Below are 16,678 nucleotides of genomic sequence, written 5' to 3' on the forward strand. Positions count from 1 at the left end.
TGGATGTAGCAATGATCTTCCCCTTACTTTGGGAGCGAACCAGATAGAAAGTAAATTTCCTAGTCTGTGAGATGAGCTTGCTGCCTTTCTTAGCAGTGATCAAAGAGGTGGCGGTAGGTGGGGCTACCTCCGGTATCCTGTATAATGAATTATCCAAGGAAATGATGACAGCGCAAGGCCTTGACTCATACACAGCATGTCGCCTCCATAAGTATGGCTGGCCTAATAGTACATCACAAACATCCAGAGGTGTAACATCACACAATACCTCGTCTGTGAAGGGCTTGATGCTGTAGGGAAGGCGACACTGCTGGCGAACTTTGAGATCTCGTCCTTCGTGAAGCCAACTGATACTGTACGGTTGTGGGTGTGGTGTAGTTGGTAGGCCCAACCGCTTCACGACCTCTGCTGAAATGAGGTTCTTTTGGTTGCCACTGTCGACAATGAATTGCAGCGGCGAACCCTTCACCCACATCTGTGAGTGGAAAAGATGTTCCCCCTCCTCTGGATCTTCGGGCTCATTTTTCTGGATCTTGGCAGTAGCAACAGTGGCACTGGGATCCGCATCAATGATTTGCTTCCCTTTGTCATTCCCCTTGTCGGGTTCTGACTCAGAGTCTGAACATGCATCTGATTCGGAAGCCTTCAACTCGGCCACCAGCGACTGCTTGGTCCGACACTCACTTGTGTTATGAGTGGGACTCTTGTGGAACTCACACCACTTTCCTGTGTCCTTCTTCGGCTTCGTGGTGTTTTTCTTTTCTTGCGGCTTCGACGGGTTGTCCTGGGTCACCCCGCCTTGGCTTTGTCCTTTGGGCTTTGGATTTGCAGATCCAAAGTCTCGCTTCTTCTGTTTGAACTTTTGCTCGATTTTGACAGCGTATCGGTATGCTGTGCCGAGTGAGGAGATGTTCAAGAACTCCATCTCTTCCTGGATGTATCTGTGTAGGCAGCCACGGTATTTGAGTACCAGATGCAGCTCAGAATCTTTGATACCCAATTTTGTGCGAAGGGTATGAAAAATGTTTGTGAACTCCGGCACATCTTGGTCTCGTCCCTGCCGCAGTGTGGTCCATTTGATGTATTTGTCCTCATAGCTTTTGACAGGGTAGTACTGCTCCTTGATGGCATCCCAGAAGTCATTCCAAGTGGGTGCGGCTGAAAACAGTGAGCCTGTACTTTCATCCTTCTGTTCGCAGTATGTTTCCCACCAGTCCTTGACGTGGGGGGCTGCTTTGAGAAGAGCGAAAACAATCTTTTCCCGACTTGAAAATTCATGAACAGAAAAATACCCATCTAGCAGATTTAACCATTTATCTATGGTATCCGCGTCTATTTGACCCTCGAATATGGGGATTTCAAAATTAACTTGTACCTTAAACGGTGTGGCGTTTCCAGAGTAGCTGTTGGAAGCCGATGTGTCGCCTCTGGGTAGCCGCTGAAGGATCTGCGCAAAGCTATCCATCATCGCGTTCCTTTGCCGCTCGAGGGCTTCTTCGAGCAAGATTCTGATAGGATCTCCTGCCCCCTCGTATTTCTTCTCATCCGCCATGGGAGGTCGTCGAGATTGTGAGGCTGGTCTTGCAAAGGTTCGACCAATTCAAGCCCTAACTCCTTATATCCCGACCTCGTTGGGGACATGCAAAGAAAAACAGAGAAAAAGCAGACCGCTCTGATACCACTGATCCGGATTTAAGCAGGAACGCAATAGATTACAGAGATAACCATAAATACAGAGATGCGATAACCATAAAAACAGAGATGCAGCATAAATAATACTTCATTTCATTAATGGAGAATACTGAAATATGCTTATAAATAGAAATAACCCAGCTAGGGCGATGGTAGCTTATCTCTGAGAAGAGATGTGTCGGCTACATGCCTCTGAACTATTTCTAACTGTGTTACAATGAGGCTCGAGGGCCTATTTATTGTTGAGAAACAATGGAAAACCCTTCACATTCCAAAACCTAACCCTAGAAGATGAAAAGCCAAATTGTGGGCCCCGTTTTTGGGTAAGTTGGTACATCAACTTCCCGGGGTCGCGAATTGGTCATACTATCTCCGTTTGACGCGCATGATAGCCCATTGGAAAGATCTCTCCGAGGACTACAACGAAAAAGACGATTTTTAGACAAAAAAATTGCCGGCGGTGGATTTCCCAAAAAACGTCGTTTAGGGCCTCAAAACGGCTCCGGAAGTTTAGGACCCGAAGAACTGCTAAAAATAGTAAATTGTGCTATAATTAAGGAAACAGAAAAACTGAAAGAGATAGTTGTGGGGGTCCAAATGGGATAGGTGGGTGGCCACCAACATCCACCTGGATCAATGGGATATATATTTTGTTGGACCAATCAAAACTCCATATAAATAGCAAAGGTATATTCTTGTTTGTATAGATTATGTTACAAAATGGATAAAAGCTAAACTTCTTCCATTTGCAACTGAAAATGTTGTAGTTACATTTATTTTTTAGGATATTTTTACTCATTTTGGTGTTCGAAGAGATATTATGACATATCAAGGTACTCAATTCACATCCAAGTTGGTGCAGAAGATAATGGAGCAATGTAATATCAAATGTCATAAGTCTAATCCATATCATCCACAAGCCAATGGACAAGTGGAATCCTCCAATAAGATACTTGAAGCAATTCTAACCAAGACTATGCATTTGCATAGAATATATTCGGCAGAAAATCTTCTAGAGGAGCTATGGGAATATCAAACCACATGGAGAAACATAACTAGACATACTCCTTATGAGTTTATCTATGGAAAGCGGGTTTTTCTTCCAATTGAGTTCCAAGTGCAGACCTTTAGAACAATGGCCAAATTGGGCCTTGATCTATCTGAAGCTCAAAAACAAAGGTTAGCACATTTGAATGTACTAGATGAGATTTAACAAGATGTTATCCAAAGAACAAACATAACTCAACTGCAAATATCAAGATGTCATGACAAATTCATTAAGGCTAAAAGGTTCAACCCAGGTGTTTGGGCTCTTCATTTTTATTTCAAATTCAAAAAATTTCAGGGGAAATTTCAAACTCACTGGCTTGGCCTTATGAGATAGATACTATCTTTGATAATGGAGCAGTCAAAATCAAAACTATTGATGATGAAAAACTTATTTTCCTTGTTAATGGTCATAGGTTAAGGTTATATCATAAACCACTAACAAGCGAAGAATTTGTCAAGTATTTGCAAGATTACTCACATTTCAAGTTGGTTGAGAAAGGAGATATTTCTCCTCATCCTCCAACTCAATTGTAACTTTCTTTTTGATTAATAATAATAATTAATAAATAAATAAAATAAAATATAAGCATGAAAACCAACATTTTTTTCTTGCTTATACAAAAAATCTTAACTGAAAATGAAAAAGTTCTTGACAATTTATATTTTCTCCCTATATTTTTCCAATTTCCTTAGTATCCCTCTTTTTCTAATAATTTTACAGTTCTCAAGTAGCACTCCTAGGGACCATCCTTCTTCAATTTCCATCAAGAAGCAGCAGCAATAAACATTCTTTTCCATTCAACAACAAAAGTCTTTCAGCTCTAGAATCAGTGACATTTTGTAGCCAATATTAAATTATGAAGTTGAATTCAAATTCTATAGCCAGATTAGTCTACATTGAGAAAGATTCCAGAACCCGCAGCAAAGGAAATTACAAATATTATGAGGTATGTAGGATGTTGAATTAATTTTCATTTAAGGAACATTAGATTTCAAATTCATTGGATGATCGTAATAAAAATTTTGAGAAATTAAAAGACCTTGTAGCATTGCCTACTATTGTAACCCTAAATCATAATCGTTAGAACCTTACGTTGTCATAATACCCCAACCTATCACATCAAATCTCTTCAAAATCTCCTAAAATTTAACGATCCTACGGAATCAGATCTTGAAATCATGTAAATAATGTGAACAATAAACCAATCTTATCATGAATTGAACACCCCGGGAGCACCTTATTTCACCATCACTCAACCTTCGTTCCATACCCTTCGCCATCTAGCTCTGTCAACCATTCTTCCTATTGCCTCACCACCTTTGTAGAAAAGAAACAGTCCAAGACTAAGACTTCTCCCCACCATTGGTGTAATTGTTTGATCAAAGCCGAATGGAGTCAAATTTCTGCAAGCATATCCATGAGTCTAAGAGTAGGTGGGTTGGCTCAAATTATTTGAGAAATTTAATGGGCATGAGAATGAGGTCACAAAATCTTTTGCACAATATTTTTATGGGGCAGAGATAGAAATTGGCAACATCAAACTCATACTTACAGAGTCTATAGTGGAAAAAGCTACAAAATTTCCCAGAAATAGAGAGAGTTGGTTCAAAAATAAAAAAATCAAGGAGAAAGAGTGGACAATCTTCCGCAAAAGCCCAAGTATTGACATTTCTATTTTCAAAAAAGGAATCCAAGTAATAACATTGAAAACTAAAAGGAGGAATATGTTATTAGTCATCCAAAAAATTTTAATGTATGAAGGGAGGTCCGGGACCATGTTCTTTTACCATGCCTGACTTCTAATGCATTTCATTGATGAATGAGATAAATTTACCCTACTTCCCACTCTTTAGCCTTAAAAATATGGCCTATAGTTTGCAGTGAGAATAAAAAACCCTCGACAGTTCTCTCTATCATCATGGACTCATTAAAATTCTCATATAAGCACACCTAAAAGCCAAGGGAGATAAATGGCAGAGTTTTATAGTCTGTAATCATTTTGTAGAAGCTTAAGAGGAGGAAACAAGCATAAAAATTAGAAGGAGTTGACACAGAATACTCTCAAACCCTAACCCTGAAGGCATTAATGAATAAGTGGTTTTGGCTCTTAATGAAATAGAGGAATTAGAAACCCAAGTAGAGATGCTTGAAGATAACACTCCTCTTTCTCTGTTTTTGGAAAAGATTAGAAAAAAGATTGAAAACAAAATATTGGGAGAAATCAAGCCAACCCAAAGTGTCAAGCCACCAGAAGAAAAATAAGAAGAACCAGTGGATAAGGAACATAGAAAAGTAGAAAAATAAAAAGCATCCAAGGCACAGAAGGATCAGAGGTAAAATTGAGAAGAAGTAGGTGAATTTCTAAACGTTTAAGTATATAGTCTTTAGAAGTAGTTGATCTTGAAGGAAGATTGTATCATAGATGAAGAGACCATAGCATCACCTTGTCATCAAACTTTGAGTCCAAAAAGGAAGGCACAAGATATTGGCCCAATCCAACAACAAATTTATTATTATGTGGAATCTTTGGAGAAAAGAACACAACAAAAGGTAAACTCTCCGCCCATAAATCAAGGAGACACTTTCATTGAATAAATTCCTCTGTGATATGACATTCTGAAAACAATATACAGAAATGAAGATGCTTTAAAACAAGACATATATGAGTTGGAAGTACTGAACAAACATCTCAAACAAGAGCATGAGGAAATAAAGGTACAAAATGAAATTTTGAGGACTCAAAATGATAACATACTCTTGAATTTGTGCCATTGGTACATGAAGGACAAGAAAATCAAATCTAACAATAGGTTCCTTAGAAACAAAGTCAGAGGGTTACAGGGTGAACTCTAATGAAGAAGCCAAGGACAATATTTGGTATTAAGAAAATAAAAAGGAGCACTAATCTAATTGTCCTGGTCCATGCCTCAGAAATAGTACATTGAATAAATGTTTTGGAAATTTTTGAAAATTTGATGCATGAGTACACACAAAACCTTCGATGTGGGGGTATGTTGAAGTTTGAAATAGTCCTCTTTTTGAACAACCCTTTTTCCTTCCTTTCCATCTTTTTCCATAGTAGTTTTGTTGCAGTATCAAGCTAAAAGATCATCTTGGACATGCTCAAACATCCAAAAATGTATTAATCATTAATTTAAAAATTCCTATAGCTACTGAATTGAATTCATTTTGTAGCTAACCAAGAATTTTCTAGCTATCTTCATGGTTAGATTGGTTTTATTACATTAGAGAATGAGGTACATGTAGATGGAAAATGGTCAATACATGGATATCCACCTATCTTAGCGATCTAGAAATATACATGGTTCGAGATATCTAGAAGTCAAACCAGAAGCCAACTTTGGTTATGACACTCCAACGATGAGCAAACTTTGAAGGTGGTTTGTGGCAAGATCAAGCGAGCATGGAAATGATTGGGCAAATTTTGTAGCTTATGTGTTCTAGCGAATAACACATGATTTTCTCTTTTGGTAGCAAATCACAAGAAGAAATCCTTTTATTTCCATTTCATATCTTAGCTATTTAATTAGCACAATTACCTCTCAACTATAACTCTTAAGACAATTACTTGATAACAGAGTATAAAAATCCATGACGCAAGGCAATAGATAACCATTATCATTGTTAATTATTGCTATCATTTATTTTGGATACTTTTACAATTAATATAAATACTTTTTTTCCTTGTGATCAAATGCATGGCTAAGCAATTTTATATATGACTCGTACTTGCACTCAACAGGAAGACCCCTTGGAAATTTGTAAGAGTAGAATAGTTTTCGATTATGTTCATTGCAATTTATTTGATACATACCAATTTATTTACTGTAGTTTGTCGATGCATTTAACTGGTATTTTGTTCATCAATTCTTAGTTTAATTTTCATTGTTTTCAACTGATCAAGCACTCATAAAAATACAAAATATTTTCTTTCCATAGTTCATTCCATTCAACACTTTCATTTGGTAATTCGGTTAAGTTTTTCAATAATTTCGTGAATGATGGATAGAAAGAATCAATACAACTGAACACACTATTAATCCTTTGAAGTTACAATTGGATTTGATATTTTTTGAAGAAGTTTGGTTTCAATTTATTTCTTTCTGTCAAGTAGAGTATAATTTCGAATTTTGAAAAGTAGTTAAAATGTTTGAATCCTTGCAATTATAACTAGAATTTCCATTATGCAATTTCTCAATTCAATACCAATTAGAATAAGTTGTGATTTTTGCAAGTAGTACAAATAGAACAATTTTGAATTCATGTTGCAATATATTAAAATTTCAATTCAACCCAGTAATTAAATTTTTTATTTCATCTTGTCTTGAAGTTTCATTTCCTTTAAAAATAGTAATTTTAATGGAAAGAACATGTGTGTAGGAATAGTTTGAGTTAATTTAACATCATTCATATCTAGATCAATTCCATCTTTTAAAACCAAAAATATAACTCCTAGCATATATTATGCATATGCACTTCATAAGTACGTGAACCTTGGTTGACAATTAATGAACTAATTTAACCATCAATTAAATTACCCAACACATATATTAAGTGGTAATTCCCCAAGGGGATGTTTCTTCCTACACTGAGCAGAATATAGGTAAAGCTTATTCCATTTCAAGTTGTTTATGATTTTCTTTCAATACATCAAGATGAGAGGCCAAAAAACTCATAATATGGATTTTAAAATTCTCCGTTAAATTTCCAATTTCTGCTCGTGTTGCCCCACCATTGGTTGACTTTAGAATCCTAGTAGAAGCATCATGTGTCATAGGTATACCTCTTGTTGATCTCTGGAACTTCTTTGGAAAAGTTGAACAATATCATCATAAGGATCCTTATAGATATCTCCCTTCCCTAAAATATTTATCATATCAAGGCAGTCATCCCTCATTCCTTTGATCAAAATTGTTTTAACTATTTCCTTGTCCAAATTACTATGTTGAGATCTCTACAAATTATACTGAAGGTGCTCAATATGCTCTTCCAAATTTTTATCTAGTGTTTGGGTGATTCTCAATATCTCATCCTTATGATCTCTAGAATTACAATAATTATGACTGGAACCCATTTTAATGTAACTGGAAACAATTTTAGTTTCTATTCATAGGCGGTGTAGTCATAACTTTTTCAAAGCACATCAAATTCAAAAAGAAATGTATTGGACCTTCTATAATTGTACCTTGGAAGTAGGAAGTGTAGACGAAGGGATGTTCTTCATTGGGGCCTATCCTTGGAGATTTCTAATAGGAAACTAAAAAGTGGTAATCGAGTTGCCTTCCATTTGGTTCTGCCTAAAATCTTAAGGGTTTTGTATAGCTCTTATGGGTGTCCCTTATAATGGAGGAGATTGCTCCCTCAATGATAAGAATTATTCAGGCTGTTCAAATTGCTAAGGTTTCTCAAACTGTTCAGGCTATCCAGGTGCTCCTAATGACTTCACAACACCCTTTGCAACAAAATTCTCAATAAGTTGTTTCACCGCACTTCCTAAATCCAAAATGTATTGATCAAGTGGTCATTATTAAGGACTTGAACCTAGGACTCGCTCATCTATATATCCTTTTCCTTTTATTAAATCTTGATATCTATCCTCTACTGATACAAATGAAATATAAACTCTAGGGCTTGTTTCTGAGATTGAAGGTTCATAAAATTTCACTTCCTTAATGTTTGCACCTAACATAAAATACCTAGGGGATGCTGGTTTCTATTGAGCAACTTTACTTGATCTATTATTATCAGGTGCTACTCCCCGTGTAGATGATTATGCTTCATCTTTTGAGATTTTCTCCTATATATATATTACTCTTCCAAAATCCTGGCTCTTCTTATTTCTTCCTCATCCTCGCCTACCTGTACTGTTAGTTTCTTTTGGGGCACCATATTTTTCTTGTTTACTATTCATGCAATGCAATCCTATGTAACCTAACACCTTATGAAGTCAATCCCACCTCAATATGTTGAGGATATGTGTAGGTTATTACCTCTCATCTTACTACCATAAAACCTTAGAGTTAGGGACATATATACCACACTTTTAATCAATGCATCTAAATTAGTCACACATATGCACCTCTATAGCCTCCCCAACAATGACGCCAAATTATCGGGTGGATCAATTTTCTTTTTAATTCAAAATAGTTGATCCTATTCTTACATTAATAATCAATGTAGGTAGGATTTTTATTTTAAGGCTATCGCACAAAGTATATGTAGGAACATGTGGTAACTAGCACTCATAAAACCTCAAAACCAATTGTTGTAATGCCAGTCTTAGGAATCAAACACATTTGTTGTTACACTCCAACTCTCGCTCACACTTTCAGAAAGGAAAGGCACACATTACAGAATAAAAATCACTATGTCACACAATCACTCTAATTAAAAGAAGAAACACTCCTAGAAACCATCAACCCTCAAGGAATTGTTGAAACACCCATTAAATTCAGTAAACAAACCAAAAATGCTACAACAAAATAAATAAATGTCACACTGATAAAGGGATCGGTCTTATGTTGTGACACAATAACATAGATTCGAATTCTAAAAATACTCAATGCATGAACAAGATTGTAATGGTAACACTAAATCACACATGAATCATAACTAAGAGGAATTAAAAAAACTGCTACAATACCTTCCTAACTAGTGATCCTTGTTAAGAAGGAGGGCTCTTTCTTCCTAGTGGGGGCTGGTAAATTACATAACACACAAGCTACTCAGAAGAAAGATATGAATTCATGAATGGTAGATATTTGCATTAATGAAAACTAAAGTACATGATTACAATGTTGGTACTCCCCTCTATGTTCTCCTTTATGCATATATGTACATTGCGGGAAAAGAGTACATTCTTTTATAATTACAATTTATACATTCCTATTTCAAAAGACAAGATCATCATGATAATCTCTCGATTCTCATGTGATCTAAATGAGGAATATACAATCACTGTCTTTCAACAAATATCCCTAGTTAAAATTCAATTGTAAAAACTTGCCTAATATTACAATGATTTGTAAATTAATAATCCTAACTATTTCAACTAGTCCAACTGTGTCATCCACAAATATATCCTTTGATAATTGAATTATCTCTAATCGAGTATTTGTCAAAATTGATCTTCATTGATAAACATAGTAGAAAAATGTGTCCAACATAAGTTCTGCATGTATCAATAGTGTCAACAAGGTCTTCTCTCCATTATTTTCAAGGAAAAAGTAGGAGATATGGTCTTGTAACAACACCTAAACAAACCACACACCCTGTAACAACCCTTTGTCAATTTATTAATAAAATTGTCTAAAATAGTTAGCTTATATTTCAAATTACAAGGAAAAGTCGATAATAAGGATGACACATAGAGGGATCATACTTTAGTTAATGATGACAAACAGAGTGATAAGGTATGGATGTAAGAGTCAAAATGATAAGAAAAGGTAATGAGATTAGGTATAAAAAGGTGCCAATTCTACGTCCCAATAGCATGTGTGAATGGTTTTATGGATTCCCCCCTCTTTGTATCAATACATTTTTTTTGAAAATATTTGTTGACCACTTCTCCTTTGTTTTGGTGGATCAAAAACCTCTTCTAAAGGGATTTTTTTCTCATTGTGCATGGGTCAAAGCCACTTTTATTTTTATATTTATGCTTTAATCAATTTTGATTTTTTAGAAGTTAGACTAGGTCTAGATTTTCAATGCTATATATAGAGATCTTCATAGAAATAATATTATTTTAATGTAAAGGAAGTTCTTACCTCCTATATATAAAGGAGTGACTTCCTCATTTATAGCATGGTTGGTAGGAGGGAGTATTCCTCTTCCTTGGGTTCAATAAAAAAATTCTTTGGTGTTATTTGGATCTTGGGTTTATTATGTGATGTGTGTTTCAGTCTAGAAGGATTCTTTTTCTTGGTTTGGTTTTCTACTTTTTAAAGTGTTTAAAATTGTGAGTGATTCAATATCACCACAAATCTTAGTATGATTGATCCATTAAGGGACAAAAAATGCATGGAAGGGATTGTCAAAGACATATTACTTCTTGTCCCCTTTGTTGGTGTGAATTAGTCGTTGAGCCTCTTTTCTAAGAAGAACCTCGAGGAGGTTCCCTTAGTAAATGCTTGGATTGTTTTATACTATAGTGGATCCTTGGGTTGACAAAAGTCCTATTGAGGAATCCTCTCTAGTGGGTTATTGACCTTGTAGTTTACCGTGATTAGACAAGAAAGTATCCATTTGTAGATAATAGTTTCTCCTCCTTGCTCCATTATCAAGTAACCAACCTAAGGAGGGCCATCCTTCTTGATATCCTCTCATCTTTAACATTTACTTGAATCCATTTCCCTTGAATATTGGCATTGATCCTCTAAACCATCCATCACCATTATTCCCATTTTTCTTTTAAAAAACTTAGTTCATTCATTAGGGTTACTGGTGATCTCACCTTGCTCCTATTGTTTATGCCCTAGTGATTTTTAGGGGAGCCCCCTTGAAGCTAGAGGAGACCAGGTCTAAAGAGGAAAGGTAGGTAACTGAGGTGAAAATGGGTGACTGTTGAGGTGCCACTCAAATCTTATGGTGTGGGTTGGATCTTTCATCTCTCTAACATATAATTTGAGAGGTAACATTACCCAAAATGAGACTTAAATTAGCCATACGGCAAGAAGTTGTAAGGTCTCACTCTTTTTGAAGGAGATGAGGCTATCTGCGAATATAATAATGAAGCATTGTTGGAGGAAGAGAACCCTATGGTGCTAAGTGAAGAAATTTATAAATATGAAGCACTAGAAGAAGAACATTTTCTTAAGCTCCTGGATAATGGCAAAGAAACATTGGTAAAGGAAGGTCTTATATGCCCCATTCAAGATGACATTGCTAATATTCTTAATCAAGAAGAAGAGTATGATGATTTTCATATCAGTATTCCAAATCGTGATGAAGATATTTATCTAAATAAATATATATGTGGTTTGTTTTAAGGTAATGTATAAGTTGTTGAGCAAAAGGAAGATCATTTTGACCTCCAAAATATTGTTACTCCATTCAAAGAAGATAACTATGAAGATGATGATGTTGTTGTTGTAAATAAATAAAGAAACACAAAAGAGGAGGAAGACAACCCTCTTTCCATCGTTAAAGAGGGGTTGTTATAGATTTAGAGAAACAACAAAAAAGAAACACTAATGAATACCTTGAACTAGATTTATACATTTCAAAAAATAGAGGTAAGTCATATTCCTATTTTTCAATTGTCTTCCATATTTTAATTAAGAGGTTGGTTGTGAGAACACATAGAATATAGACTAGCATGTTGTGAAAATGCAAATATATAAAACACAACATGCTTACAATCTAGAAGCAGTCAATGGAAATTCAAACCAATAAGTTATAATTTTGATCTATGTCATATTCCATCATGGGAGTATTAGGAAAGGTTCAATCCTTTATTTAATATAACATTTCCCTGACTTTGAATATTTGCGAAAGGACGCATGTTTTGAAGGTCATATAGGTCAATTCAAATTTGTTAAGAAAATGAGATTCCTGTTACCCTCCACAAATTTTCTCCTAGATTTGTCTTCAACCAATAACCAACAACCCCTTGCGACCACCTGATAGCTCGATATGCTACTATTCTCAGCCACTTGAGCCAACCCATGTGTGCCCTCGCTCATATGTTATGATCATATGTCCAAAGGCGGGCCATCCAATGAAAATAAATGGCTTTGATTGTGCTCTTGTTTCCTTACCACAAATTAGGGGTTAATCCTGAATCCTAGTCCTGTTGGATCTCATTTATTGGCCATTAGCTTTAGAAGTGGCACTACATGGGAAACATTGATTTGGTTGCTTGGTCCCACTTCCTGATACCATATATTTCACTCCCCTACACTCATTACAAGCCTTTTCACATTTTCCCTATTTGGGTCCACATTTGTCTATTGGTTCCACAAGTTGTTAGCCTCTGCTTCCCCTTGTCCACACCTTGGGTCAGACCTAGAAAGATTCCTCGAAGGTTGATGCAGCTAAAAAGAAATATAAAAGCATAATATGGCCACATACAACAGTAAATGTACCACAAAATGCAAAATATGGCTAGAATAATAAATTTTAGCGCATGGGAAAAATTCAAACATGGGCTCTACCCTGTGTCGCTATGGCCATCATCTTGGTTCCCGGGGGGCCCTATGAGTGCCCCTAGAATCATTAAGGAACCCATGATTGTCCCAAACTATGGTGGGTGATGAATTTCCCCATCTTAAGGGGGTATTCACTGTTGTATTTTACAAATCATGCTCTCATCCCCTTGAGCCCCGAGCAGTAAAATGAAGAAAAAAAAATAAAGGTCAAAAGGCATATGAAGAAGGGTGGAAAAAAAAAGGTCGTGGTAGCTCATGTACCATGATTACTCCCTCCCTAAATTCATACACCCAAGTTGTGGGCCTCCTTCATCATAACTACCCTTATACCATGGCATCTGGCTTGGAGCCTTCACTCTTGCCCCCACTCGGTTTCATCATTGTTTCACATGACACATGTTGGTTGTGTGTTATATTCTTTCCACGACTAGTCACACACAAATATGGTGGGCGGACCTATCCATGGTTTTGTGCATGGGTTTTTCACATGGTTTTGGGCATGATGGTTTTTTGCCAATGGTATTTTGTAGATCCGGTCAAGGGAACTACAATTATGTTCTAATCTAGGGTTAATAGATTGAGGTTTATGAATTCTTCAACATGTCTATATATATATATATATATATATTGTAACATTGAAAGGAAAATAATGAAAAATCAATCTAGTAGTCCCAGTTTTGAGATCCAGGTTGAAATCTCTGTGTATTTTCTTTATGTTTCTCACCATTGTATATTTTTTGTTTTTAAGAATTCGTTTGCAGGTATTTTTGTACAAGGTTAAAACCTACATTTGGTATCCGAGTTATTTAAGCTTCAAGGGGATTCCTTTGTTACTGAGGGGTTTTTCTCAGGCCTCTAGTAGACCCTATTTAGTGGGATATTTTTGGGATCAATTCTTGCGGTGAAAGAAGATGGTGAGCAATATAAAGATAGAGATCCAGAAATTTAATGATCAGAGTTTTGAGATATGGAAGCTCAAGATGGAGGATCTACTGGTGGATAAAGATCAATGGATCATGGTAGATCCAGGTACGAAACCAATAATAATGTTAGCAAAAGACTGGGAAAGTTGGATCAGAAGGCAAAGAGCATAATATGGTTGTGTATCTCAGATTTAGTATTGTTGAATGTATCAGGGAAAGCTATGGCAAAGGATTTGTGGGTCAACTTAGGGACTTTGTACCAATCTAAGTCTCTGGTGAACAAATTGCTCCTACAGAAAAAGTTACATAACCTGAGGATGAAGGATGGAGACTTGGTGACAGAGAATTTGAACGCCTTTAATAATGTGGTAAGCCAATTTTTATCTATTGATATAAAAAATTCAAATGAAGATAAGTGCAACAATTTGTTGTGTTCTCTACTAGATTCATGGGATAGTTTGGTTGTTACAATAGGTAGTAATACACCAATCTTGAAGTTTGATGAAATAGTCTCATACTTGCTGTCAGAGGAGATGAGACAAAAAAATATGGAGAGCCAGAATGGAGACACCTTGTCTTTATGAGGACAATCCCAAAACATAAAAAAAAAATAAGTCCTTGAGTGGGAGATCTAAATCTCTAGGAAAACTTGTAAGGGTATGTGGGAAATGCGGAAAGGAAGGACACTACAAAAAGGACTGTAGATCTAAAGCTCCTGAGAAAGGATAGGGATCTGATTATTCTCCTTGTGTAAAGGAAAAAACCACCTCAAATGAAGGTGGGGATGTGTACTTGGCTTCTACTTCAAGTACACATGTAAATCATGAGGCATGGTTGATTGACTCAGGTGCATCCTTTCACTTCACTCCCCATAGGGAGTGGTTCTACGAGTATGAGAAGTATGATGGTGGTGATGTATTCTTAGGAGATGATAGGAAGGCTAGAATCATCAGACATGGAAAATTCAAGTTGAATTTGCAAGGTGGAAGGATTAGAACACTTCCTGGTGTTCTGCATATTCCTACATTGGCCAGAAACCTAATTTATGTAAGAAATATGGATGATGCAGGTGTAAAAACAGTGTTCGAGAAAGATACCTACAAGATGGTTTAGGGAGAAAGGGTATTGATCCATGGAGTTCGTATGGGAACCATGTACAAGCTTCTAGGTAGCACTGTTATTGATTGGTGAAACAGTTTTGTGGTTCCTAAAAGTGGAGTAGAAAATCTAGTGATATTTAGAGAAAATACCATGTTAGGTAACAAAGGCTTGGACATATTGGAGACAAGGGCCTTCGAATTCTATATGGTAATGGTTTGGTAGAAGATATGTCTAATTTCTCTCTGGATTTCGATTTCTGTGAACATTGTGTATATGGGAAGCAGAATCCAGTGAGTTTCCCCTCTGGTGCTAAGAGGGCGAAAGGGAAATTAGAGCCTATGCACAATGATGTGTTTGGACCCGTGTCGGTTCCATTACTGGGTAAGTATTTGTATTATGTCTCATTTATAGATGAATTCTTGAGGAACGCATGGATATAGTTCCTCAGAAAGAAATATGAAGTCTTTGACAAGTTTAAATAATTTAAGGCTCTCGTGGAAAATCAGACAGAGAAGAAGATCAAGGTGTCAAGGACAGATAATGGTGGAGATTTCTACAAGAAGGAATTTGAAGAGTTATGTAAGAAGTGTCGTATAGCACGGTAGAAGACTACTCCATACACATCGCAGAAAAATGCAGTTGCAAAAAGAATGAACCAGACGTTCATGTAAAAGGCAAGAAGCATGCTCAGCGGTGCCAGGTTAGGACAAGAATTTTGGGCAGAGGCAATGGAGACTGCATGTTACCTAGTTAATAGATCACCTTCATCAACATTAGAGGATAAGACTCCACATGAGGTATGGACTAGTTAGAAACCCTCTCTTTCACATTTGAGGGTATTTGGCTATGATGCATATGTACATGTTCTAAAGGAGAAAAAAACTAATTTGGATAGTAAATCTGAAAGGTGCATCTTTATTGGATATAAGGATGGTTTAAAATGTTATAAACTTTGGAACCCAAAAACAAGGAAAGTTGTGTACAACTGAGATGTGGTGTTTAGAGAGGTTAAAGATGTTATTAAACATGAATTCCTACCAAAGGAACCTGAGAAGATAGATTTTGAGCTAAAGGACGAAGAATCGAAATCTATAGAAAAATAGGAATTAGAAGAGGAAGAGCCACAAACTCCAAATTTGAGAAGATCAATTCGAGAAAGAAGGAAACCAAAAAGGTATAGGAAATCTTCTTTCTATTCAAATTTGGCTTTACCTATTACTGATGATGATCCCATAACTGTCATGGAAGTAGTATATTTAGAGGATGGAAAATTCTAGAAAGAGGCCATGGTTGATGAAATGTCACATTTGAACAAAAAGAAGGCTTGGGATCTAGTGGAGTTGTCAGTTGGAAGGAAACACATTGGAATAAAATGGGTGTTTAAGAAGAAGATGAGTGCAGAAGGAAAGTTGGAGAAATTGTTATAGACATTTTTGTGCCTCGCATCATGGAGCATGAAATGTCAATAATCACAGGGATCCTCAGTCCCTAAACATGTTGTTCTTACCCCTAAAAGAACAAGGTCATCAAACAACAGCACTTCCAATCAGTTCTCCACCTGAAAACACTTCAAAACAGGCTTATTTTGGATCATGTCAGCTGCTCCACTGAGCTTCTGCGCTGGAATGCAACTGTCCCTCCTTGTACCTGCGCTGGAAGTCAAGATTAATGAAGGCTACCTGCGCTGGGTGAGATTGGCCAAGTGGCACAGTCATCCTGCAAGGTGTCAACTGCCCAGGAAG

The sequence above is a fragment of the Pinus tabuliformis genome, chromosome 2_1, assembly GCF_031772625.1.
Source record: "Pinus tabuliformis cultivar Carrire ecotype Pingquan chromosome 2_1, CPIR1, whole genome shotgun sequence".
Lineage (NCBI taxonomy): Eukaryota > Viridiplantae > Streptophyta > Pinopsida > Pinales > Pinaceae > Pinus > Pinus tabuliformis.